The 24,889-nt window shown below is 47.1% G+C and overlaps 1 protein-coding gene across 1 annotated transcript in view; it reads left to right on the top strand.

The window, feature by feature from the left end:
- LOC145361676 (neurotrophin-4-like) overlaps positions 1-24,889 on the top strand; it is a 40,842-nt gene that overhangs the window by 330 nt on the left and 15,623 nt on the right. The gene's annotated exons all lie outside the window — the stretch shown is intronic.

Below are 24,889 nucleotides of genomic sequence, written 5' to 3'. Positions count from 1 at the left end.
GGAGCAATTATATATATATGTGTATATACCCAGCTTCTAACTTCTGCCCCTGAGCAGAGGAGGAAGTAATCAGGAGGGTTTTTGTATATATAGAACAGGGGAAATCAGGAGGCGTTTTTTATATATATATATAAACGTATAGAACTCTATCCTTGAGCAGTGAGGGGGGGAAATCTGGAGTGTTTATATATATATATATATAATATTTAAACTAATAAAACTCTGTTCCTGAGCAGTAAGAGAGAGGATAATCAGGAGGGATTTGATATGAAGTCAGTTTTGTAGATTTGTGGAAGTTTTTGTCTGCTTCTGACCCAAACAACCCAACTGAACCAAACTGAGTTACATTTATATGGCGCCTTGCATGAGCACAGGACCCACCAATGCCCGAATTCAGTGTTATTTTTAAACAGAGTCCCTGTTGTAAGTAAGATCCCACAAACATCATTGTGATGTTTTTTTCTGAATGATGTTGGCTAAGAGGGGTACATGTTTGCCCTGGCACAATGAGTTCTGATTTTCCGTTTTCCTCCTGGAAATAAATTGCGCTGTGGGTTACTTAACGCCCACCAGGACCCCGCTTGAACGGCGTCCGATTCGATCAAGCAGCGCCGCCCGGCAGTGCTGCACTCCCTCAGCTCTACGCTGGAGGGTCCGCCGCTTTCTCCACTCAAACCGGGAGATTTGACTTGCTGGGCTCCCTCGCAGGTCAGGGTGTGACTGCGAGTTTAGGGTTCACCAGAGCAACTATGTGGTGCAGAGAGAAGCACTCTCCTCTCTGCGACATGTCTATAAAAATAATGGAGATGGCTCAAAAAAATCACAGCAGGAATTCAGATGGAATGCCAGCCCCAGTCCCTTTTCCAGAATGTAAGAACTATTTGCCCACAGGGCGTACCCCTCCCAGTTTTAACCTAATTATCAAAGATTTATACTGAGCAACGTTGGAAAGACAAACAGGCTGCAAAGGGTCAGGATGTACAAGGGAATCATAGACTCCCTACAGTGCAGAAAGAGGCCATTCAGCCCATTGAGTCTGCTGTGACTCTACAAAAGAGTATCTTACCCAGGCCTTATCCCCGTAACCCCACATTTTACGCTCACATGGCCAATTCCCTAAACCTGCACATCTTTGGACACTAAACAGCAATTTAGCATGGCCAATCCACCTAAGCCACACATCTTTGGACACTTAGGGACAATTGAACATGGGGGCGGTACGGTGGCACAGTGTTCAGCACTGCTGCCTCACAGCGCCAGGGACCCGGGTTCGATTCCCAGCTTGGGTCACTGTCTGTGCGGAGTTTACACATTCTCCCCACGTTTGCGTGGGATTCCTCCCAGAGTCCAAAAATGTGCAGGTTAGGTGGATTGGCCATGCTAAGTTGCTCCTTAGTGTCAGGGAGACTAGCGAGGGTAAATGCAAAAGGTTATGGGCATAGCGTCTGGGTGAAATTGTGGTCGGTGCAGACCCGATGGGCCAAATGGCCTCCTTCTGTGCTTAAGATTCTATGATTCCAAGGCCATTCCATCTAACCTGCACATCTTTGGACACCAGGGGGCAATTTAGCATGGCCAATCTACCTAACCTGCACATCTTTGGACACTAAGGGGTAATTTAGCGTGGCCAATCCACCTAACCTTGCACATCTTTGTGAAGAAGATCTTTTCCCCAGTTAGGGAATCCTGAACCAGGGCTTACAGTCTCCAGATTCAGAGTAGGCCGTTTAGAACTGAGGTGGGGAGAAATTTCTTTCCTCAGAGGATGGTGAGGTGAGCCTGTGGAATTCTTTGCACAGGAAGCTGTAGAGGTCAGATCACTGAATATATTCAAGAGAGAGATAGACTTTTTAAAATAGTTTAATGGTATTCAGGGGTACAGGGGGAAAGTGGGAATATGGCATTGAGATCGAGGATCAGCCATGATCATACTGAATGGAGTAGCAAACCCGGAGGGCGGACTGGCCTACTCCTGTTCCTAGTTTCTGGCTTTGAGCTCCACTGTTTGTTGAGGGAGTTTCCATCGTCTCCAATTGGACAGAGCAGCTAACTGACAAGGAGGGTGTTGTGAGCCCTGCGGCAAGTGAAGGAAGAGGATGCCATAGGAATGTCACTCCTTCCAGCTGTCCTGTTGTGATAGAGTGATAGATAGAGATATAGAGGGATAGGTGGAGTGATAGAGGGATAGGTGGAGTGATAGAGGGATAGGTGGAGTGAGATAGATAGATAGACAGACAGATAGAGTCATAGATAGATAGATAAATAGAGTGATAGAGATATAGATAAATAGAGTGATAGAGATATAAATAAATAGAGTGATAGAGATATAAATAAATAGAGTGATAGATAGATAGACAGACAGATAGAGAGATAGTTATGAACAGTAAAGGAATTAAGGGTTATGGTGAGCAGGCAGGTAAGTGGAGCTGAGTCCATGAAAAGATCTTATTGAATGGCAGAGCAGGCTCGAGGGGCCAAATAGCCTACTCCTGCTCCTAGTTCTTATGTTCTTGAATAAGAAATATTGATCACTATTTTTGCTCCCTGACCCAACCCCCTCCCCCACCCCCCAGTTCCTCAAAGCAGTGGATCTTTTTCTGGGCTAACAGACCTATGCTGGAACCCTCACAACATGTAAGAGGCATTTAGGTGAGCACCTGAAATGCTATAACACACAAGGGTAAAGACCTAGTGCTGGAAGATGGGATTAGAATAGACAGGTGCTTGATGGCTGGTGCAGGCACGATGGGCTGAAGGGCCTCTTTCTGTGCTGTGAAACTCTATGACTCTACAGATGCCTCGCCCATCAAATTATCTGTCCTGAACTTATATCTTGTGTATTCGGAGTGCTGTTTCTTGCACAGACAAAACATACTGTTCATAGAGTAGTTAGGGAGGAAGGAAAGGAAAGGGTGCAGAATGTAGTGTTACAGTCATAGCTAGTGTGCAGAGAAAGATCAACTTAATATAAGGTAGGTCCATTCAAAAGTCTGATAGCAGCAGGGAAGAAGCTGCTCTTGAGTCGGTTGGTACGTGACCTCAGATTTTTGTATCTTTTTCCCAATGGAAGAAGGTGGAAGAGAGAACATCAGGGGCGCGTGGGGTCATTAATTATGCCGGCTGCTTTTCCGAGGCAGCGGGAAGTGTAGACGGAGTCAATGGATGGAAGGCTTATTTGCATAATGGACTGGGCTGCGATTAGTTTTTTGTAGTGTCTTGTGTTCTTGGTCACAGCAGGAGCCGTACCAAGCTATGATATGGGGTGGCATGGTGGCACAATGGTTAGTATTGCTGCCTGACAGCACCAGGACCCAGGTTCGGTTCCCGGCTTGGGTCACTGTCAGTGTGGTTTGCACATTCTGCCCGTGTCTGCGTGGGTTTATTCGGGTGCTCCAGTTTCCTCTCTCCATCCAAAAATGTGCGGGTTAGGTGGATTGGCAGAATGTGCAAAGTCCAGACAGACAGTGACCCAAGCCGGGATTCGAATCCAGGCCCCTTAGTGTCAGGGGGACTAGCTAGGGTAAGTGCATGGGGGTAGCGCTTGGGTGTGATTGTGGTCAGTGCAGACTCGATGGGTCGAATGACCTCCTTCTTTACAATAGGGATTCTATGAATCCGGAAAGGATATTTTCTATGGTGTGTCTTGGTGAATTGGTGAGAGTTGTAGCTGACATGCCAAATTTCCTTAGTCTCCTGAGAAAGTAGAGGCGTTGGTGGGATTTCTTAACTATTGTGTTAGCGTGGAGGGACCAGGACAGGTGATCTGGACACCTAGAAACTTGGAGGTCTTCGCTGGCAGGATATCCCACCGTTAGGGAGCTGTGTAGCCAATGTCCATTTAATAATCCCCATTTAAAAATGTGCTTTACAATAAGAGTCAATAGATAATTGAACCCTGACTGGTGTCCCTTTCCCCAAAAGAGGGACGCCTAGCTTATTTGTATCATTGGATAATTTTTCAGTTTCAGCTAAGCTCAGTGCAAGCATATCAGTGCTTACAGCATGGCAGAGCAGGCTTGAAGGGCTGAATGGCCTAGTACTGCTCCAGCACAGACCTGGGGAACATGAAACCAGGGCAACATGACCTCGTAGCAAACCCACTGTTGCATTTTGTCTTTGAAGCAGTTTTGTGCCTCAATATTTTGATTTTTGATTTGATTTATTATTATCACATGTATTAACATGCAGTGAAAAGTATTGTTTCTTGTGTGCTATACTGACAAAGCATACTGTTCATAGAAAAGGAAAGGAGAGAATGCAAAATATAGAGTTACAGTCCTAGCTAGGATGTAGAGAAAGATCAACTTAATGAAAGATAAGTCCATTCAGAAGTCTGACGACAGAAGGGAAGAAGCTGTTCTTGAGTCGGTTGGTACGTGGCCTCAGACTTTTGATCTTTTTCCCGATGGAAGAAGGTGGAAGAGAGAATGTTCAGGGTGCATGGGTCCTTAATTATGCTGACTACTTTGCTGAGGCAGAGGGAAATACAGACAGAGTCAATGGATGGGAGGCTGGCTTGTGTGATGGGTTGGGCTACATTCACAACCTTTTGTAGTTCCTTGCAGCCTTGGGCAGAGCAGGAGCCCATGCCAAGCTGTGATACATCCAGAAAGAATGCTTTGTATCTGTAAAAGTTGGTAAGAGTTGGTAAGAGCTGACATGCCAAATTTCTTTCGTCTTCTGAGAAAGTAGAGGCAATATCTTTTCTTTATGCAAATAAAGTGCTGGGGCAGCATGGTGGCACAGTGGTTAGCACTGCTGCCTCACAGCACCAGGGACCTGGGTTCAACTATAGGGCATAGGTCTAAAGGTCAAAGTTTATTTATTACCCACAAGTAGGCTTCCATTCACACATTCACAGACAGTGACCCAATCGAACCCGGCTCCCTGGTGCTGTCAGGCAGCAGTGCTAACCACTGTGCCACCATGCTGCCCTTAAGTTAAGAGGGGAAAGAATTAATGATAACCTGAGGAGCAACATTTTTACACAGAGGGTGGTACGTGTGTGGAATGAGCTGCCAAAGGAAGTGGTTGAGGCAGAGACATTGACAACATTTATAAGGCTTTCGGGCAGGTACACGGATAGGAAAGATTTAGAAGGACATGGGCCAAATGGGGTTAGCTTAGATGGGCATTTTGGTTGGCATGGAACAGTTTGGGCCGAAGGGCCTGTCTCCATGTAATAGATTCTATGATTCTGGGGATCCGGGTTCGAATCCCGCAGCGGTAGATGGTGCAATTTGAATTCAATTAAAAAAACTGGAAAAATATTTACTGATGACCATGAAACCAGTATCAATTGTCAGAAAAACTCATCTGGTTCACTAATGTCCTTTACCGAAGGAAATCTGCCATCCTTACCTGGTCTGGCCTACATGTAACTCCAGAGCTACAGCAATGTGGATGACTCTTAACTGCCCTCCAAGGGCAACTAGGGATGGGGTATGAATGCTGGCCAGCCAGTGACAACCATGTCCCACAAATTAATAAAAAATCATAAATAAAATATCAAGAAAAAATTACAAGTGCTGGAAATCTGAAATAAGAGCAGAAAATGGTAGAAATCTCAGCAGGTCTGGCAACATCTGGGGGCGGCACGGTGGCACAGTGGTTAGCACTACGGCTTCATTGCACCAGGGACCCAGGTTCAATTCCAACCTCGGCTCACAGTCTGTGTGGAGTCTGCATGTTCTCCCCGTGTCTGCATGGGTTTTCTCCGAGTGTTCCGGTCTCCTCCCACATTCTGAAACACGTGCTGGTTAGGTGCATTGATATGGAGATGCTGGCGGTGGACTGCGGTAAACACAGTAAGAAGTCTCACAATACCAGGTTAAAGTCCAACAGGTTTATTTGGTAGCAAAAGCCACTCAAACTGGCATTGGTGCATTGACCCAACAGGTTGTGACGCAGTGTTGTGACTAGGGGAATTTCACAGCACCAAATTACAGTGTTAATGTAAGCCTTACTTGTGACCAATAAATTAAAATACCTTAAATAAATAAATTGTGAAAAGGGAAAGACAGCAGAGTCACAGAGTCACACACTGGAACCATCACCTCAATTTCGCTTCCCACAGTTGCTTCTAGACCTGCTGAGGTTTTCCAGCATTTTCTGATATTTTAAGTCACTAAAATAATGGCTGAACTGTTCTGTCAAGGAGCTTCCTGCGTACAAATTGGCAGCCCCATTCCCACCTTCCAAGATTACACTTCTAAAGCATCCCATTGGCTGCAAAAACACTTCCTGAATTTGCAAAAAGGTGCTATAAAGATGCAAGTCATTCTTTCATTCCAAGAATACTTCCAGCAACGTTGGCTAGCACTTTGTGGAGGGAAGGAAGGTTTGTTTTTATTCACTCGTGGGACATGGCTGGGCCAGCATTTATTGCCCTAGTCGCCCTTGAACCGAATGGCTTGTTTTGGCCATTTCAGAGGGCAGTTGACAGTCAACCACATTGCTGTGGCTCTGGAGACACGTGTAGCCCAGACTGGGTAAGGACAGCAGATTTCCTTCCCTAAACGACATTAGTGAACCATATTGGTTTTTCCAACAATCGGCAGTGGTCACCAGTAGACTTCTAATTCTAGATTTTTAAAATTTGAATTCAAATTCCACCATCTGCCGTGGTGGGATTTAACTCAGGTCCTTCAGAACATTAGCTGAGTTTCTGCATTAAGTAATACCACTCGGCCTTCACCTCCTCTGGACAGGAGAATAAAGTTAAAGTTTATTTATTAGTCACAGGGAGGCTTACATTAACACTGCAATGAAGTTACTGTGAAAATCCCTTAGCTGCCACACTCCTGCACCTGTTCGGGTACACTGAGGGAGAATTTAGCACGGCCAATGCACCCTGACCAGTACGTCTTTCGGACTGTGGGAGGAAACTGGAACACCTGGAAAAAACCCATGCAGACATGGGGAGAGCATGCAAACTCTGCACAGACAGTGACCCAAGCCGGGAATCGAACCTGGGTCCTTGAGGCAGCAATTCTAACTGCTGTACCACCTTCTGGGGAGCTATCACAGTGACTGCTCTGACGAAGTGTCATCCCAACTCAAGGGTTCCCTCCCTCCACAGATGCTGTCGGACCTGCTGAGATCTTCCAGCATTTTCTGTATTTTATTTCAGATTCCAGCATGCGCAGTAATTTACTTTTAGTGTACAGGAGTGTACTGGGTTTGTTGAATCCAGTTGGAGCTCCACTCATAACCACATTAACCACGGAGATACTTGTTTGTGATGTAATATCTAAGTTGTGTCTGTAAAACATTACTGTATTCAAAACATTGTGGCTTCAGGAAAAAAAGGTAACAGCTTTAAAGGAGCTTTGCTGGTGTACTGTGTACAATAAGCTTAATAATCCCTTTCTAAGGGAGGAAGTTATGCTGCAGTGTTATCCGGCTTTATTTAAAGTTTATCTATTAATGTCACAAGTAGGCTTACGTTAACACTGTAGTGAACTTACTGTGAAAATCCCCAATCGCCACACTCCGGTGCCTGTTCGGGTACACTGAGGGAGAATTTAGCACAGCCAATGCACCCTAACCAGTACGTCTTCCGGACTGTGGGAGGAAACTGGAGCGCCCGGAGGAAACCCACGCAGACACGGGGAGAATGTGCAAACTGAATTGGGTCATAGTCTGTTGTATTTTGCACATTCTCCCCACGTCTGCGTTGGTTTCCTTTGGGTTCCCTCCCACAGTCCGAAAGATGTGCTGGTTAGAATCATAGCGGTTTACAGCATGGAATCAGTCAGGCTCTGTCCAGCTTGTCCACGCTATCCAGTTTTTACCACTAAGCTAATCCCAATTGCCTGCATTTGGCCCATATCTCTCTATATCCATCTTATCCATATAACTGTCTAAATGCTTTCAAAAGACAAAATTGTACCCGCCTCTACTACTACCTCTGGCAGCTCGTTCCAGACACTTACCACCCTGTGAGTGAAAAATTGCCCCTCTGGATGCATTTGTATCTCTCCTTTCTCACCTGAAACTGATGCCCTCCGGTTTCAGACTTCCCTACCTTTGGGAAAAGCGCATCTTTCGGACGTGGGAGGAAACCGGAGCACCCGGAAGAAACCCGCATGGTTAGCAGTGCTGCCTCACAGCTCCAGGGACCCAATTCGATTCTGGCCTCGGGTCAGTGTGTGTGTGTGTGAAGTTTGCGTGTTTTCCCCCTGTCTGCGTGGGTTTCCTCTGGGTGCTCCAGTTTCCTGCCATACTCCGAAGATATGCAGGTTAGGAGGATTGGCCATACTAATTTGCTCTTTAGGTGTGTGGCTTAGGTTAACTGGCCATGCTAAGTTGCTCCTTAGTGTCAAGGGGATTAACAAGGTAAAGTTTAAAGTCAAAGTTTATTGATTAGTGTCACAAGTAGGCTTACATTAACATTGCATTCAATTTACTGTGAAAATCCCCTAGTTGCCACACTCCAGCGCCTGTTCGGGTACACTGAGGGAGAATTTAGCATGGACAATGCACCTAACCAGCACATCTTTCAGACTTTGGGAGGATACTGGAGCACCCGGAAGAAACCCACGCAGACACGGGGGGGAACGTGCAGACTCTGCACAGACAGTGACCCAAGCTGGGAATTGAACCTGGGTCCCTGGCGCTGTGAGGCAGCAGTGCTAACCACTGTGCCACTGAGCCACCCCACATGTGGGGTTGCGGGGATAAGGGCTGGGTGGGATTGTTTTTGGTGCAGTCTCGATGGGCCAAATGGCCTCTTTCTGCACTGTAGGGATTCTATGATCCTGTGATAATTAAAATATGATGGCGAAATATTTTATCGTCAGCAGACGCTTTCTGTGCTGTGTAGGGTGGAACTCCTACAGATGGGTTTGAGAATTTTATCTCCATTGACTTATCGGAGTGGAGTTTCACTGTCTGTTCCCAACAAGGGAAAGTGAGAAACGGGATTGAAAAAAGCTGGAACTATAATTGCATTTCTTAAGTGGTTTTTACACAGGACTCTATAATGCAATCTCAGTTAAATGTTGTTGATGCTTCATATTAAGGGAGATGAGTGTCTGGGTCCCATTTAAGCTGTTGAGTAAGTGATACATTAATTTTGTTACACAGTGCTTGGTAATGACTTGAAGCTTGCTGTCTCAGAGACTGCTGCAGTTGGAGCCATCGATGTTATCAAAGGAAATTGGATGAATGAAACCAATTGTAGACTGATGGGGGTATCAGATGGGGGACTGGGTCTGATGGGTTGTTCTACATAGAGATGGCATAGACTCTGGGCTGAATGGCCTCCTTTCCTTAATAACTGATTAATTCACTGGATGACACCATTGCAACAGCTGGTTAAAGTATTACAGTTTTTAAATTGAAAGTTTATTCATTAGGGGCACAAGTAGGCCTACATTAACGCTGCAATGAAGTTATTGTGAAAATCTCCTAGTCGCCACACTCCGGCGCCCATTCGGGTACACTGAGGAAGAATTTAGTACAGTCAATTCACCTATCCAGCACGTCATTTAGACTGGCTGGAAGTCGGAGCACCCGGAGAAAACCCACGCAGACATGGGGAGAACATGCAGATCTGCACAGACAGTGACCCAAGACGGGAATCGAACTCAGGTCCCTGGCTCAGTGAAGCAGCAGTGCTAACCATTGTGCCACCGTGCTGCCCAGACAGCTGGCACAGAGTCAATGGGCTGAATGGCCTTCTTCCTGCCGTGACTGACTCTATGACTGAATGACTCCATTGCAACAACTGAATTTAGGGGCGGCACAGTGGTTAGCACTACTGCCTCACAGTGCCGGGGGCCTGGGTTCAATTCTTGGCTTGGGGTCACTGTGTGGCGTTTGCGTGTTCTCCCCATGTCTGCGTGGGGTTCCTCTGGCTACTTCCAGTTTCCTTCCAAAGTCTAAAGAAGTGCAGGTTAGGTGGATTGGCCATGCTAAATTGTCCCTTAATGTCAGGGGGACTAGCTAGGGTAAATGCATGAGGTTATGGGGATAGGGCTTGGGTGGGATTGTGGTAGGTTCAGACTTGATAGGCCAAATGGCCTCCTTCTGGACTGCAGGATTCTATGAATATCTACCGATGCGAAAGCAGAGTGTGGCAAATCTTGAAATAATAAGACGGAAAATGCTGGAAATACTCAGCAGGTCTGGCAGCATCTGAGGAGAGAGAAAGAGAGACAGAGTGAATGGGCAGGATTCCTCACCTTCCCCACAGCACATTTTCCAACAACAGAAGTGACCCGCCATTGGCTGGCAGTGAGATCTTCCAGTCCCGCCTACGTCTGCCAGGTTTTGCGTGCCCCACACCCTCTGCTACTGGGGAGCCTGCTGTGGGAGGGGTTGAGGTGTCACCATGGCAAGACCAAAAGACAGCAGGATAAATTTCGGCCAACATTTCAGGTTGACGACCCTTCATCGGAACGTCGGAAATTCTGATAAAGGTCATCACCCTTCAACGTCAACTCTGTTTCCCTCTCCACAGACGCTGCCAGACCTACTAATCATATCTGGCATGGTGGCACAGTGGTTAGTACTGTTGCCTCATTGCGCCAGGGACCTGAGTTCGATTCCTGGCCTTGGGTCACTGTCTGTGCGGAGTCTGTACATTCTCCCTGTGTCATAAGAACTAGGAGCAGGAGTAGGCCATCTGGCCCCTCGAGCCTGCTCTGCCATTCAATAAGCTGATCTTTTCGTGGACTCAGTTCCACTTACCCGCCCACTCACCATAACCCTTAATTCCTTTACTGTTCAAAAATGTGTCTATCCTTGCCTTAAAAATATTCAATGAGGCATTCCCAACTCCTTCAATGGGCAGGGAATTCCATAGATTCACAACCCTTTGTGTGAAGAAGTTCCTCCTCAACTCAGTCCTAAATCTGCTCCACTTTATTATGAGGCTGTGCCCCCTAGTTCTAGTGACTGCGTGGGTTTCCTCCGGGTGCTCTGTTTCCTCCAAAGATGTGTGGGTTGGGTGAATTGGCCATGTCAAATTGTTGTTTAGTGTACAAAGATGTGCATGTTAGGTGGGCTGGCCATGTTAAATTGCCCCTTAGTATCCAAAGATATGCATCTGTCAGGGACAATAGCAGGGTAAATTCATGGAGTTATGGGGTGGAATTGTTGTTTGCGCAGGCTCGATGGGACAAATGGCCTTCTTCTGCACTACAGGGTTTCTATGATCTCTGAGGCGGATTGGTTGTTAAGGCAGATATGTTAGCGACACTGAAGACTTAACTGGATAGACACGTGAACAGGCAGGGAGAAATAGCAGGATATAAATGGTTGGTTTATTTAGGTCAATGTGATTAGCACAGGCTTGGAGGGCTGAAGGGCCTGTTCCTGTGCTATACTGTTCTCCTTTGATAATCAGATCTCAACTGACGTTAATCCAGCGTGTTCCTTTGCTGCTCCTTCCCCTTTCTCCATAGCACACAGTACTGCTGACTACCCCTCAACTGATGTGGTCCAGCCAAGGTTTCAGACAGGTGACCATAAAAAACATGGTCAAACTGAGGGTTTCAAGCCACTTCACAGAGAGCCAAGGGAGAGAATTCCGGAAATTAGGGAGCAGACAACTGGAGTCCCAGTCCCCAAGAGTGTTGAATCAGACTAGAATACAAGAGCAGGGATGTACTGCTGAGGCTGTATAAGGCTCTGGTCAGAGCACATTCGGAATATTGTGAGCAACTCTGGGCTCCGTAACTGAGGAAGGATGTGCTGGCCTTGGAGACGGTCCAGAGATTCATGAAAATGATCCTGAGAGTGAAAGATTTCACATATGAAAAGCGTTTGAGGACTCTGGGTCTGTACTCAATGGAGTTTAGAAGGGTGAAGGGGGGATTTCATTGAAACCTACAGAATACTGAAAGGCCTGGATAGAATGGACATGAGGAAGATGGTTCCATTAGTGGGAGAGACTAGGATCCGAGGGCACAGCCTCAGAGTAAAAGGACAACCCTTTAAAACTGAGATGAGGAGGAATTTCTTCAGCCAGAGAATGGTGAATCTGTGGAACTCTTTGCTGCAGAAGGCTGTGGAGGCCAGGTCACTGAGTATATTTAAGACAGAGATAGATAGGTTCTTCATTGGTAAAGGGGGTCAAGAGCTTATTTATTTATTAGTCACAAATAAGGCTTACGTTAACACTGCAGTGAAGTTACTGTGAAATTGCCCTAGTCACCACACTCCTGTTCGGGTCAATGCACCTAACCGGCACGTCTATAGACTGTGGGAGGAGACCGGAGCACCCAGAGGAAACCCACGCAGACATGGGGAGAATGTGCAAACTCCGCACAGACAGTGACCCAAGCCGGGAATCGAACCCAGGTCCCTGGCGCTGTGAAGCAGCAGTGCTAACCACTGTGCCATGGGGAGAAGGCGGGAGAAAAGGGTTGAGAAACCTATCAGCTGCGATCGAATGGTGGAGCGGACTCGATGGGCCGAATGGCCTACTTTTTAAGGTCTTACGGAGGTGCACAAGACTTCAGCAATGGAGCAGCACAGAGAGATCGGAGAGGGATTTAGGGCTGCAAGCAGTAATGGGGAAAGGGTGAGGATCTCGAGTGCGTGAATGTGGCTTGTGTTAACTACTGGTGATAAATGTCAGTTGGTAATAACTAAGGCCATTGGAAGAAATTGTCTGGCTCTTCCCATCGAAAGGAGCGGCAGAACAGGCCACCGGGAACAGATCCAGCCTTTTGGCATCCAAAATCTTGGGAAGTGTGAGAATATGATTGCGGCAAGAGATTCCTGGGCCAGATTGAGGTGCCAGAGCCCACAGTAAAAGATTTAAAAGACTTCACGCGGAAGAAAGCAATGGAAGAAGCTGGTTTGGATTACTGTGGGGAGTCTGGGCAGGTGGCGAGCCTGCCTGTTTCTCTCTCTCTCCCTTCTTCGTGTTGCCTTTCCCGAAATATTGCCGCACATGTTCCCTCAGAGGACGGGGATTGGCCCCCGCAGAATTGAAGCAATGTGTGCGGGTAAGCGCGCCCCTGCCCTTCCAGCTCCCTGCCACCAAATGGGGATGTTTACTCGCTGACAATTGCAAACAGGAATGGCTGCAGGCGCCTTAATGGCTCTGCGGTTCGATGTATCACACCGCCTTTGATGGAGGAGCAGACCAGCTCTGGGGCGCTGTGGGAGTCAGTGAGCTTAGCGAGGCATGAAGTGGGGGGGGGGGGGCCACGGGGATTGACCTGGGGGGCAGCAAGTTGGTGGTGGGCAGGAAGGTGGCAAGAGGGAGGGATTACAACCCCAGTTTCACCTGTTGCTGCGTCAAAGTGTCGGGTTGAGAACCAGATTTGATTTGATTTATTATTGTCACATATATTAGCAAAAGGTGAAAAACACTGTTTCTTGCGCGCTACACAGACAAAGCATACCATTCATAGAGAAGGAAAGGAGAGAGTGCAGAATGTAGTGTTACAGTCATAGCTAGGGTGTAGAGAAAGATCAACTTAATGCGAGGTAGGTCCATTCAAAAGTCTGACAGCAGCAGGGAAGAAGCCGTTTTGAGTCAGTTGGTACGTGACCTCAGACTTTTGTATGTCCCATGCATCCTTCAGTGCCAGGGAACTGGGTTCAATTCCGGCCACGGGTCACTGTCTGTGTGAAGTTTGCACATTCTCCCCGTGTCTGTGTGGGTTTCCTCCAGGTACTCCTGTTTCCTCCCACGGTCCAAAGATGTGTGGGTTGGGTTGATTGGCCATGCTAAATTGCCCCTTAGTGGCAGGGGGACTAGGCGGGTAAGTATGTGAGGCTACAGGGATAGAACCTGGGTGTGATTGTTGTTGGTGCAGGCTCAATGGGCCAAATGGCCTCCTCCTCTGCACTGTCAGGATTTATGAACACGACTCCAATCCCACTACAACGTCTAAAATGTTTCATAAAAGTTACCGCTCCTGGTATGGGTTAGGTTTGAGGAAAAACTTCATTGCTAATTCATGCCTCCAAACAAACTTGGAAGTCCCACTGATTCCATCGGGACTGATCTATGGATTTAAAGAAAAATTGCCTTTAAAACTGAGTGGCACACTTGCCCATATTTAAAAAATATATTCATTCATGGGACACAGGTGTCGCTAGCTGGGCCAGTATTTATTGCCCATCCCTAGTTGCCCTTGGAGGGCAGTTAAGAGTCAACCACATTGCTGTGTCTCTGGAGATACATGTAGGCCAGACCAGGTAAGGACGGCAGATTTCCTTCCCTAAAGGACATTAGTGAACCAGATGGATGTTTCCAACAATTTATCGTCACGGTCGCTTGAGGCCAGATTTTACTCTCACATTTTAAATTCTACCAGATGCTATGGTGGGATTTGAACCCACAGTCCCTCAAGCATTAGCATCTGCATCACTGGCCCAGCAGCCTTATCGCTATGCTGCCATTCTCTTAGGGACCTCTTGCTCACCAGCTCAAAAGGGCAGGTTAATATTGGGGCCTAGCGAGATGGTGGTGGGATCAGAGGGAGGTAAGTTGCTGCCCTTTTTATTCCCACTGGCTCTTTATCTTGTCTAGGCAGACATTGGAGTTAAAATCAGGCCCTTTGTTCTAGAATCATAGAATCCCTACAGTGCAGGAGGAGACCATTCTGCCCACTGAGCCTGTACTGACAATTCCACCCAGGCCCTATCCCCGTAACCTCACGTATTAACACTGCTAACCATAATACTAAGGGCCAATTTACCATGACTAATCCACCTAATCTGCACATCTTTGGACGCGAGGGAGCAATTTAGCATGGCCAATCCACCTAACCTGCACATCTTTGGACGCTAAGGGACAATTTAGTATGATCAATCCACCTGACCTACATATCTTTGGACACCAAGAGGCAATTTAGCATGGCCAATCCACCTAACCTACACATCTTTGGACACAAAAGGGCAATTTAGCACGGCCAATCCACCTAACCTACACATCTTTGGACACAAAAGGGCAATTTAGCATGGCCAATCCACCTAACCTACACATCTTTGGACACAAAAGGGTAATTTAGCATGGCCTGTCCACCTACGTGGCATATCTTGGGAGTGTGGGAGGAAACCATAGCACCTGGAGGAAACCTACACAAAGATGGGGAGAATATGCAAACTCACACAATCACCCCCGAGGCTGGAATCGAATCTGGGTCCCTGGCGCTGTAAGGCAGCAATGCAGAATAGTCAAAAGCGATGAGCGAGTAAAAAAGACTTTTTCACACAATGAGTGGCTGGGGTCTGGAATGCTCCACCTGGAAGTGTGGTCGAGGCAGGTTCAATCGAGGCATCTGAGAGAGCATTTGATGATTATTTGAGGGGTACGGGGCAGTCAGTCTTGATGCTCGTTTGGAGAGGCCAGTGCAGGCATAATGGGCCAAATGGCCTCCTTCTGGCACTGTAACAGCTCTGTGATTGTGTGAAGTAGTTGTCAAATGGGAATTTCCTGAGTGGCGGTGGTATGACTCCTATTTGACCTCAGGAAAAGCCTATGTACAACAATTCAGTTTCTGGATATAAAAGTACCTTCAAACACTCCTAAACAGTGGAATTATGCAGTGTGGATGACACGGTGTGTAAATATGATGTTATAGTAGAAGCTTGTTTAGATCACAGAATACTGCGCATGGTTTTGGTCTCCTCATTACAAAAAGGATGTGGAGACACTGGAGTAGTTGCCGAAGAAGATTATCTGGGATAATGTCAGAATTGAGAGATTATATCAAGAGAAACTGAACTAGCTGGGGCTGTTTACCCTGGAGAAGCAAAAGCTGGGGGGATGAGGTAAGGGGTGGGGGAGGGGAGGAGGGGGGTGGTGGAGGTGAGGGGGATGGGGGTGGTGGTAGGTAGAAGCCATTAGGATTGAGAAGGGATTTGATAGAATGGCATAGCGAAGATGTTTCCGTTTATCCAAAATGAGGAGAGGCATGGTGGCACTTGTGGGTTAGCACTGCCACCTCACAGCGCTAGGCACCCGAGTTGTCACAGTTTGTGCGGAGTCTGCACGTTCTCACTGTGTCTGCGTGGGTTTCCTCCGGGTGCTCCGGTTTCCTCCCACAGTCCAAAGATGTGTTAGTTAGGTAGTTTGGCCATGCTAAGTTGCTCCTTAGTGACCAAAGATGTGCAGGTTAGGCGGATTGGTCATGCTAAATTATCTCTTAGCGACCAAAAATGTTCAGGTTAGGCGGATTGGCCATGCTAAATTGTCCTTGGTGCCAAAGATGTGCAGGTTATGTGGATTGGCCAGGGTAAATTATCTTTTAGTGACCAAAAATGTGTCGGTTAGGTGGATTGGCCATGATAATTTGCCCCTTAGTTCTAAAGATGTGCTGGTTAGATGGAATTATCAGGGCAAATGTGCGGAGCGAACTTCGCAAAGTTCCTGATGTGTGCGCCCAAAATAACACATACACAGCAGCCGTCAACTGCTCCAATCATTGTGTTTGGTCAGTGAATCATGGAATAACTAACGTGCAGAAGGAGGCCATTCGGCCCATTGAATCTGCACAAACAACAATCCCACCAAGGCCCTATCCCCGTAACTCCACTTATTTATCCAATAAATCTCTAATTTATACATCCAGGACACTAAGGGGCAATTTACCACGGCCAATCCACCTAACCTACACATCTTTGGACACTAAGGGGTAATTTATCATGGCCAATCCACCTACCCTGCGCGTGTTTGGACATTAAGGGATAAGTTAGCATGACCAATCAACCTAACCTGCACATCTTCGGACACTAAGGGGCAAATCAGCATGGTTAGTTCTTGGGTAAAATGCCCTTTTAGAAATTTGGTGCAGACTCAATGGGCCAACCAGCTTCTTTCTGCACTGTAGGGATTGTATGAACTGCTGTTCACCCTCTGGAACAGTAACCGCATCCTGGACCTGCAATCTTCATGGAATGTTTCCCACGACAGTCCCTCACAGCAGGGGTGCGGACTTGCTCCAGGTTTCTCTTGGCAGTCATGCAATTCGACGAAAGGTCCTGTGCAGCAGTAGAACCACAGAGGTTTACAGCATGGGAACAGGCCATTCGGCCCAACTTGTCCATGCCGTAGTGCAGTTTCTGTCCAGTTCCTTTGCAGCAGCCATATCTGTTGGCCCCCATACCCCCTCCCTCTTTCTCTCTGCTAATTCCTCAGTTGCAGTTCCAGCCTTGACATCAGAGTTACTGCTGGTTCCCCTCGTCAGCGCTGCGCACTTAATGACCTCCATCTCCTCAAATTAATACTCGAAAGCTTCAGATGGTTTGCAAACAAACAGCAAATCTCATTAAAACCGGGAGAAGTGCCTGCCGAACAAATGTGGTATTGATTCAAATGCAGCGGTTGAGATCTGTTACTGTAATTGGTTGGGTCTGTTGCCTGGAGCGAACTTTGCAAAGTTCCTGATGTGTGCACCCAAAATAACACATACACAGCAGCCGTCAACTGCTCCAATCATTGTGTTTGGTCAGTGAATCATGGAATAACTAACGTGCAGAAGGAGGCCATTTGGCCCATTGAATCTGCACTGACAACAATCCCACCAAGGCCCTATCCCCGTAACCCCACTTATTTATCCATTAAATCTCTAATTTATACATCCAGGTCACTAAGGGGCAATTTATCATGGCCAATCCACCGAACCTGCACGTATTTTGACACTAAGTGGCAATTTAGCATGGAAAATCCACCTAACCTGCGCGTGTTTGGACATTAAGGGCTAATGCAGCACGGCCAATCCACCTAACCTGTACAAATTTCGGACTGTGGTAGGAAAACAGAGCACCCAGAGGAAACTCACACCGACACAGGGGGAGCGTGCAGACTCCACACAGACAATGGCCCAAGCTGGGAATCGAACCTGGATCCCTGGAGCTGTGAGACAGCAATGCTAACCACAGTGCTTGGTAAATTGATATACTGCCTTTCATGGCCTCAGGAACACTGTGCAGCTATTGGAGTGAATTGCAGGCACTGTTGTGATGTAGGAGAAACAGTAGGAAATCTGTGCATAGCAAGATCCCATAAGCAGCAGTAAGCTGAACGGACAGACGCTCTAGTTTAGTGATGTCTGTCGTTGAATAAATATTGGCTGTGGCACTGGGAGGAACAGGAACGTAGAAACTAGAAACAGGAGTAGGCCATTCGGCCCTTCCAGCCTACTCCACCATTCATTTTGATCATGGCTGATCATCGAATTCCCACTCTCCTACCAACTAGCGCCATGGGATCCATCACATCCACCCTGAAGGCAAATGGGGATCTCGGTTTATTATCACCCCTGTCCGCCCTGTCAAGAGGGCATTGATGGCACAGTGGTTAGCACTGCCACCTCACAGTGCTAGGGCTCAATTCTGGCCTCAGGTGACTCTGTGTGGAGTTTGCCTTTGGAGGATGTTGCCTGGTATGGAGGGTATTAGCTATGAGCAGAGATTGATGAGACTGGGATTGTTCTCCCAGGAAAGCTGGAGGCTGAGGGGTGGACCTGATGGAAGTTTGTCAAATTATGAGGGGTATAGATAAGGTGAACAATTGGAAGCTTTTTCCCAGGGGCAGAAATGACAATTACAAGGGGGCACAAGTTCAAGGTAAGAGGGGGAAAGGTTCGATGGAGATGTGCAGTGGGAGTTTTTTACACAGAGGGTGGTGGGGGCCTGGAATGCACTGCCAAGTGAGGTGGTTGAGGCAGATATGTTAGTGACATTTAAGACTTACCTGGATAGACACGTGAACAGACAGGGAACAGAGAGATACAGGCAGTTGGTCTGGATGGGACAACATGGTCAGTGCAGGTTTGGAGGGCCGAAGGGCCTGTTCCTTGCTGTACTGTTCTTTGTTCTTTGCACATTGGGGTAAGGAAAGGAGAGAGTGCAGAATATAGTGTTACAGTCATAGCTAGGGTGTAGAGAAAGAGCAACTTAATACAATTGATTATTGTCACGTGTTGGGTTGCAATGAAAAGTATTGTTTCCTGCTCGCTACACAGACAAAGCATACCATTCATAGAGTATATAGCGGAGTAGTAAAGGAAAGGGTGCAGAATATAGTGTGAACAGAGGATTGTTAGAGAGATAATTAGAGTTTTAAAAGCATAGAGTGAGAGTAAAAGATAGAATCAGAGGGAGTGCTGGGAACAGGTCGCAAGTGGTTGCCTCACTCCAGTGCCATCTTGCTGTGCTTGCCTTCAGGATCTCTTACATTCATTGCAAAGGGTTCAATGTCTTGAACTTCAGTACATCAGTCTCTCAGTGCTGCACCGAAGTCGCTAGGACTCCTTGAGGAGGGGTGTGACGATACTGTGCCTTTAATTTGTGTCATGTGCAGGATTGTATTTTTTTGGCAGGCAATTGTATGTATCGGTGCCGCTTTGTCTGTACCCGGCAGTCCCTGTTGTTACTGCAGCAGCATAATTGATCTTAATTACTGGAAGGTTTGTTTCGATCTGGACTAACAGGGGCTTGAAACAGCAACCTTCCAGCTCTAACTTAACCATGTAACCAGTCGAACCAAGGATCTAAAGATGTAGACAATAGAGCTCTCAGTAATTGCGGATGTGGGTATTACTGTCAAGGATACGCCTTGTCTGTCTCCAGAGATGAATGACAGCGCAGAGTCGCTGAACAGAGACTGATAGCCAAGTTCTGCACACATGAGGACGGTCTCAACAGGGATCTTGGGTTCATGTCACACTATCTGTAACCCCTGTGACTTGCCTGGGTTTGCAAAACCTCACTTACTGTACTGTCTGGAGACAATACACATCTCTGTAACCTGTGATCAGTGCTCCTACCACTCACATTATCAGCCACTTCAGGTCTTGAACAGCAGGTTAGGTGTAAGGATTCGCATTCTAATCAGTAATCTCGAAACTGTCTGTGCTTTATATGCTCCGTCTAAGGCCAGTACTCTCCATTCACCTGACGAAGGGGCTAACCCCGAAAGCTTGTGAGTCTATTATCAAATAAATCGGTTGGACTAAAACCTGGTGTTCTCAGACTTTTTACTGTGTTTCCAGAGATGAATGGCAGAGTTACAGGCAGAGCTGGGCTAACAGTCATCCCTCAATCAACACTGTCAGAAGTTAATAAACATGTTATGAGGGGGGGTCAGTGGTGCAGCGGTTAGCATTATTGCCTCACAGCCCCAGGGGCCCGGGTTTGATTCTCGGCTCCACTGTCTGTGTGGAGTTTGCACATTCCCCCCGCGTCTGCGTGGGTTTCCTTCAGGTGCTCCGGTTTCCTCCCACAGTCTGAAGATGCACTTGTTAGGTGTATTGGCCATTATAAGTTCATACAATCTCTGCAGTGCAGAAAGAGGCCATTTGATCCGTCTAGCCTGCACTGACAACAATCCCACGCAGACCCTAACCTCATAACCCCATCTATTTATCCTGCTAAATCCCCCTGACACTAAGGGGCAATTTAGCTTGGCCAATCCACCTAACCTGCACATCTTTGGAGTGTGGGAGGGAACCGGAGCACCCGGTGGAAACCCATGCAGAGAACGTGCAAGCTCCATACAGACAGTGACCCAAGCCATGAATCGAACCCAGGTCCCTGGCACTATGGGGCAGCAGTGTCACTATACCGATCTTTAGTATCAGGGGGTTTAGCAAGGTAAATACATAGGGTTATAGGGATAGGGTCTGGGTGGGATTGATGTTGGGGCAAATTAAATGGACTGAATGGCCTCCTGCACTATAGAGATTCTATGATTCATCACATTGCTGTATTTGGGATCTTGCTGTGTGCAAACCCATGTTTTTGCTTTGATTTGATTTATTATTGTCACATGTATTGGGATACAGTGGAAAGTATTATTTCTTGCATACTATACAGAAAAAGCATACTGTTTATAGAGAAGGAAAGGAGAGCGTGCAGAATGCAGTGTTACAGTCATAGCTAGGGTGCAGAGAAAGATCAACTTAATGTGAGACAGGTCCATTCAAAAGTCTGATAGCAGCAGGGAAGAAGCTGCTCTTGAGTCGGTTGGTACGTGACCTCAGACTTTTGTAACTTTTACCCGAAGGAAGAAGGTGGAGGAGCGAATGTCCGGGGTGTGTGGGGTCCTTAATTATGCTGGTCACTTTTCCCAAGGCAGTGGGACACGTAGACAGAGTCAATGGATGGGAGACTGGTTTGCATGATGGAATAGGTTACGTTTACGACCTTTTGTAGTTTCTTGCGGTCTTGGGCAGAGCAGGAAGCATACCAAGCTGTGATACAACCAGAAAGAATGCTTTTATAAAAGTTGGTGAGAGTTGAAGCTGACATGCCAAACATCCTTAACTTCCTGAGAAAGGAAAGACATTGATGGGCTTTCTTAACTACAATGTCAGCATGGGGGGAACCAGGGCAGGTTGTTGGTGATCTGGACACCAAAAAGAACCTGAAGCCTATGAAATAAATGGTTCCACGTCAAAACTAATTAAAGTTTCAAGTTTATTTATTTAAAGTTTAAGTTTGAAGTTTATTAGTTAGTGTCACAATTACATTAACATGGCAATAAAGTTACTGTGTACCGGATGCAAAGTTCTTTCGGACATCCCTGGGGAAGTGGAAGGTGCTATATAAATGCAATTTCCCTTTTTTAATTTCTCATTTCAAGTCCAAATGTTGAGTAGGTCACCATTGCACTGTCAGATGGATGGCTGTATGTTTGAACTTGGAGTAGTGCCAGTGCTTCTGGCAGAGGCTGAGGAAGTAGTCTTTGGATGACCTGCCTCACCCATGGGTGATTTTGCAGACAGAGATTTCTTCATCTCAGCAGATTTGGGTTCAGTCTTGATAGATGTTGGCCTTTTAGGGGTGGACCCAGGAGAAGGGGTCATTTTTTTGCAATGATGTTGTACTGCTCTTAATGGTAGTGTTACTGGTCGTTTGTGTCACACCTGCAGACGAAGGTCTGGTTTCACGATTTTGGTGTTCACAGAGGAAGACCGCACCAGACTAGAAGAAACTCGCTTAGAAGTAGACTTTTGGTCGGTGAGATCTTTGTAGCTGGTGTGCCCGCCTTTCCCTTTGTATCTGTGCTCAGTGGGTGCTCTTTGGGGGTTACAGCACTTTCTGTTCCAGTCATGCCTTCAGCTGATGGTTCTTCTTATGTTTGAACGCCAGGGTTACACCTCATTCAGACTTCAGACTGGTTGGTTGTGGGCTAAGTTCACAGCACGCGGGGTTAAGGGTCGGGAGAAGCCCATCTCCCCTGGAGTCCCCTGAAATAAAAATAGGAAGCCCTGGAATCTTTCCGTGGGAGCAGGCCACATCTGCAGAGAGTGGGGTGTTAATGTTTTAGGTCAATGGAACTGGAAGATGTCCCTTTGGAGTAAGTGCAGTACAGACCAGCGGGAGGTGATGGTCTAGTGGTATTATCGCTGGACTATTAATCCAGACGCTCAGCTAATGTTCTGGGGACATGGGATTCGAAACCCATGACGGCAGATGGTGGAATTTGAATCCAATTATAAGTACCTGGAATTACGAATCTATGATTGACCATGAAACCATTGTTGGAAAAACCCATCTGGTTCTCTAATGTCCCTTAGGGAAGGAAATCTGCCATCCTTACCCGGTCTGGCCTACATGTGACTCCAGAGCCACAGCAATGTGGATGACTCTCAACTGCCCTCGGCAATGAGGGATGGCAACAGATGCTGGCCCAGCCAGCGACGTCCATGCCCCACAAATGAATAAAAAACAAGGGTTGGCCACAGTGGGTAGGAAACAGCAAACAAGGGTTCTGTACAGGGGTAAGTTGTTTAAATTATAAGAGGGAAGAGGATAGTGTACAGTAAAAGTGGCTGATGGTGGGACACATGCAGGGACGAAAAATGATGGCCGGAATTCCCCAGTCCCGCTGCGGTGAAAGGAGTTTTGGGGATAAGGAGGATTGTGGTCAGTGCAAACTCGATGGGCCGAATGGGCTCCCTTTACACGATGGGGATTCTATGATTCTATGAATCCAGCTGAGCTGTTTAACATGGGGCTAAACTTCAATCCAGCGGGGAGGGGCACAAAAACCAGTGCGGAGGAGGGGGAGGCTGTGCGCAGTTACAGAATGTCCATGAGAAAGTGGGAGCAAAGGTTAAAATGGGATGTTAAACCTGACTGGAGAAGCAAAGATGGGATGGTTCTCCTTAGAGCAGAGCAGGCTAAGAGGAAATTCAATCGAGAAGTACAATGGGCTGAATGGCCTCTGTGCTGTTTGATTACATGATTTACTTTCTATTTCTAAATGTTTTAAAGTTTTTTTTAAAGTTTATTTATTAGTGTCACAAGTAAGCTCATATTAACGCTGCAATGAAGTTACTGTGAAAATCTCCTAGTCGCCACACTCCGGCACCAGTTTGGGTACACTGAGGGAAAATTCAGCACGGCCAATGCTAAATTCTTTTGGACTGCAGAAAGAAACCCACACAGACATGGGGAGAATGTGCAAACTCCAAACAGACAGTGACCCAAGTTGGGAATTGGGAATCGAACCTGGGTCCCTGGTGCTGTTTGATTTGAATTGATTTGATTTATTATTGTCACGTGTATTGGGATACAGTAAAAAGTATTGTTTCTTGCACTGTACAGACAAAGCATACCGTTCATAGAGAAGGAAAGGAGAGGGCGCAGAATGTAGTGTTACAGTCATAGCTAGGGTGTAGAGAAAGATCAGCTTAATGTGAGGTAGGTCCATTCAAAAGGTCTGACAGCAGCAGGGAAGAAGCTGTTCTTGAGTCGATTGGTACGTGACCTCACACTTTAGTCTTTTTTCCAATGGAAGAAGGTGAAAGAGAGAATGTCCGGGGTGCATGGGGGTCCTTAATTATGTTGGACGCTTTTCCGAAGCAGCGGGAAATGTAGATGGAGTCAATGGATGGGAGGCTGGTTGGTGCTAACCACTGTGCCATCGTGCCACCAGGTGGATAGTTCCCATGTTTCAGCTATCTTAGCAATTCCCAATTGATTTCCCTCCATAATGCCGCAAGGCAGCACCCAACTCAATTCTCCCATCAGCATACCGGAGTGAGATCTATCCCTGTTTGTCTTCCAAACACCTGCTCCTCACGCACCATAGCTGGCTCCTTCAAGCTTATCTCTCCCGCAGGGCAGCACGGTGGCACAATTGTTAGCACTGCTGCATCACAGCGCCAGGGATCCGGGTTCGATTCCCGGCTTGGGTCTATGTCTGTGTGGAGTCTGCACGTTCTCCCCGTGTCTGCGTGGGGTTCCCTGCAGGTGCTCCGGTTTCCTCCCACAGACCAAAGATGTGCGGGTTAGGTGGATTGGCCGTGCTAAATTGCCCCTTAGTGTTAGGGGGATAAGCAGGGTAAATGCATGGGGTTACGGGAATAGGGTGGAATTGTGGTCGGTGCAGGCTTGATGGGCTGATTGGCCTCCTTCTGCACTGTAAGGATTCTTGGATTCTAATGATAAGCTCAGAGCGCTACAACGGTGAGTTACTGCTTTCTGATTTAAGTTACCTTGGAGCTCTGGGGCAGTAAAGAGGTGCGTCTCCGTGACAGGCTACTTCTGAATGCTGGTGAGATCCATGCATGGTTTGCTGAGGGAATGACTTTGGGTGCAGAGTAGATGTCCAAGTAGCCTGAGGATGATGTTTGGCAGCCAAGCAGTGTCCCCTCACACATTCTATGGTGTAATCTGGAGCTATGTGGGCACAGTGGTTAGCACTGCTGCCTCACAGCTCCAGGGACCCGGGTTCAATTCTGACCTCTGGTCACTGTCTGTGCAGAGTCTGCGCATTCTCCCTGTGTCTGCGTGGGCTTCTTCCGGGTGCTCCAGTTTCCTCCCACAGTCTGAAAGACGTGCTGGATAGGTGCATTGGCCGTGCTAAATTCTCCCTCAGTGTACCCGAACAGGCACCTGAGAGTGGCGATTAGGGGATTTCCACAGTAACTTCATTGCAGTGTTAATGTAAGCCCACTTG

This window comes from Carcharhinus amblyrhynchos, chromosome 35, assembly GCF_965287045.1.
Source record: "Carcharhinus amblyrhynchos chromosome 35, sCarAmb.v2.hapA, whole genome shotgun sequence".
Taxonomy (NCBI): domain Eukaryota; kingdom Metazoa; phylum Chordata; class Chondrichthyes; order Carcharhiniformes; family Carcharhinidae; genus Carcharhinus; species Carcharhinus amblyrhynchos.
The sequence above is the reverse complement of the archived record's forward strand: the minus strand, read 5'-3'. Positions and strand labels throughout refer to the sequence as shown.